A 3,375-nucleotide genomic window follows, 5' to 3' on the forward strand; every position below is an offset into this window, starting at 1 on the left:
CGTTGGAAGTTTATCTGACTTGAATTTCAAGGTCTCCAAACGTTCAAATAGTCACTCAGTGAAATAGAGGTTGCTGGGATCTGGGAAGACTGTAGCAGAACTTCTCGTATAAAACTGTAAGGAATAGAAGAAAAGAGATCTATCGCTTTTGTATCACAAATCTGGCTATTATTGAATGGCATGGACTTGGGAAATACTGTGAATTCTCTTCATCTATTAAATGGTGCATAAAAAACTTATGAGAAGAGCACCAAGCTCTCAAAGGGTGGGAAATGCTTACGCAGCTTCTGTTTGCCTTCTGGTTGCGAAAAAAGCCAAACAACTATACAGCTAGGAACTGTTGTTTCCAGAAGACCAGGTGCAGAGGGATGGTGATCATCAGGTGAAGAGGTAGGTGCTCCAGCTTTCTGCTTATGTTCAGCATCTCTCCGTAGTACCTCATTTCCTGGGCACATGGGGATGCAGTTCTTCAGACAGGGCTAGTGGTGGAGGTATCCAAACATCTCATCCAGCTTTGTCAGGCTCAGTGGTCCTCAAGCATTTGTTTTACATCCTAAGACAGCTCTAAAGGGTGCTTATCTCTGGGAAAGCTCCCAGGCCGTACCTGTACATCCCAGGGGCTTGTTGCAACCTTTCATCGTGGATGCATGCACACTCACTTGCTCTCCAGACAGTGGACCACATTCATGTCCTGTTTCTGTAACAGAAAGGCTTCTGCCTTGTCTCATGTCCTCCTCTTAGTCATCCTCTCTTGTGGCCAAGCACCTCAGTTGAGATGGTTGTTGAGATCCCTGACTGTCCCACAGCACTGGGGACACCTCACAGCTGGAAAGTCTGAGAAACACCTCTGGGGAGGCTCTGTGGGTGGCTGCAGTTTGTGTCAGATGTCCTGCTCTCCTCTCCATGGAAAGTTAGGAAAAAATGCCTTCACGTCTGCCCTAATAAAGAAAGTTATTGTTACAGCTAAAGAAATATTTCTTAATGGCCTACTGCAATCCTCAGCATGAATCATCCACAAAGGAAGGGAACATGATACAGACAAGCCCCTGGGTCACACACCTACTGCTGGGACTGCCCGGCTGGCAGGATGTCCTGCTGCCATCAAGGAGGGGTGGGAAAAGGCAGCTGCCCCTCCTGGACATCTCCTGCACCATCCCAGGGGTATGTCCCTCTCAGATCCAAGCAGGGCCAAATGCAGGGATAGAAAAGACACCCGGGGAAAGCTATCTCTGCCTTTGGGCTGGAATTCTTCCTGCTTCTGTGCATTTCCCCCAACCATGCCCTCGTTTTTTCCCTTTACTGAAAGGGGAAGAAAATCCCAAAGTAGCAAAAATTGTCGGTTTCTAAGCCTCAGTTCTGGAGTGTTTGTCAGTTTTCCTCATGAGAAAAATCTAAACATTCCCTTTAAATTCCAGTTTGCCCAGAAGAAACATAGTTTTAATCAGAGCCTAATGCAAGCTGGCTTCCCCAGCAGACAGGGACCAGCAGGGATTTTTCAGCAGTGCCCAACACCTTGTGTTTAGGTGTGTTGCCATGTCTCTCCCCACGCTTGTGCACTGTCCAGGCAGGATTGCAGGAGCCCTTGTTGGGTGGTTGGGCCAAAGTCGACCCCGATATGCTGGACCCATTTTGACTTCCATTTCTAGTTATATTTACTCCCCTCTTTTCAGTCTCAATTTCTATGCTTCCATTACAGGAAAGGTCAAAAATGCCTCTGCCTGCAGGCTTGCTTTGTTAAACTTCAGATGTTCTCCAGATGTTCAGCAAGGGGGTTTATGTAACAACATCAGAATTTGGGCCACATTTCTCTCTTTTCCTCTGACTAAATTCTCCTCATTTGAGGCAACGCTGATTCACAGCCCTTCATGGGAATGTGATGGCTGGTGAAGGAAGGGATCACTGAGGCCACTTTACTAATGTGGTGGGACTCCTAAAACACGTACCCAACAAGCAGTGCAAAAAACCAACAAGGCAACAGGCTGGGACAGGCCTGTGGGATTGTAATCCTAAAGGATAGAGCAAAAAGTGATGTAAGAGAGGTAAACTGGTAAGTGAGAGATAAATATCCTACCCAGTTAGCTCTTGTAAATGAGAACATAAGACTGCTTGCACTTGGGAAACCCTAAGAGGCTCAGTTAAACCCATCCACTGGCACTGCTCATCTGACCTGACCTACCCAGCTTTCCATCTCCAGCTGTGGAGCAGGTCTGCAGCTTAGTTGACTGCCCCGGTCATTGTTTCTCCATGGACGGTCAAGTACAGCACAAGGCCCTGACTGGCACCACATAGTGTACCTGTACAGCCCTGAGCTCCAAATCATCTCTTTGGGCCCTGGCGAGTGCTTGCTCCTGCTACTAAAGGGAAGGCACAGTAGCATTGGGAATGCTACCTCTGCACCCTTGGGCAGATCCGTCCTCCAGAACCATTGCCCTGGACAACACGGGACTCCTGGAGACCACAGGGCTGTCAGGGCAACTCTTCCCTCAGCCTGCAGCCCTGTAGCCCAGCCAAATTACTGTTGACAATGCTAGCGCTAGGCCTCAAGCTGTGTAACAATAAATAGCTGCTCTCGGATGATTTTGAATTGCATTTTCAGAATTATTTAAGAACCTTTCATGTGCCTATGATTTTCCCGAGGAGCAGAGGTCCATTGTCTAGCCTCTCTAACTGTAACAACAGAATAACTGAATGTTCAAATGCCTCTTGCTATCCTGGGGTTTGGGGTTTGTTTTAACTCTATTACTACCAAATGTGTTTTAGTCTAAGCTTGCATTATTTTGTCCAATTACATGGATCTCCTCCTTAAAAGAAATCATACTGTATATGGAGAAAGAATCATGGTACACAAGCTTGTGGGCTAACAGCAGAGGAAAGACTGGAACCCATTAAGAAATACAGGGTTGGCACACAGATGTAATTCTGAGCAAACTCAAGACCATGGAGGAAGACCATCCCCTCCCACCCAAAACATACTGTCATCATCATACTTCATCAGGTAAAGGATTTGAGAAGCTGATGGCCTCCCATAACGTTACATAGGATGGGGGAGCATCTCCAAAGCATGGTACAGCTCTGGGACACATGTATACAACAATTTTAGGTTTTGTTAATTCCTATCAATAATTGTCATTTAGATTATAGGTACCTATATAATGACTGGATTAAGCAAGTTGTTGTACTCTGGCTAGGCTAAGATGTTAATTAGACAAACAACGAATTTTTAAATCTACACTTAACAGCATCTTTTTTTGGCTGCCCATAGCTAAGCCCACACACAACAAGCATGCTCTGCCAGGGTCTTTCCCTTGAAAATTTCTCCTCTCTGTCTGTCAGATCAGGCTGGGACCACAGTCTCTACTTCCCATGACTGTCTGC

This window comes from Strix aluco, chromosome 6, assembly GCF_031877795.1.
Source record: "Strix aluco isolate bStrAlu1 chromosome 6, bStrAlu1.hap1, whole genome shotgun sequence".
NCBI classification, from domain to species: Eukaryota; Metazoa; Chordata; class Aves; order Strigiformes; family Strigidae; genus Strix; species Strix aluco.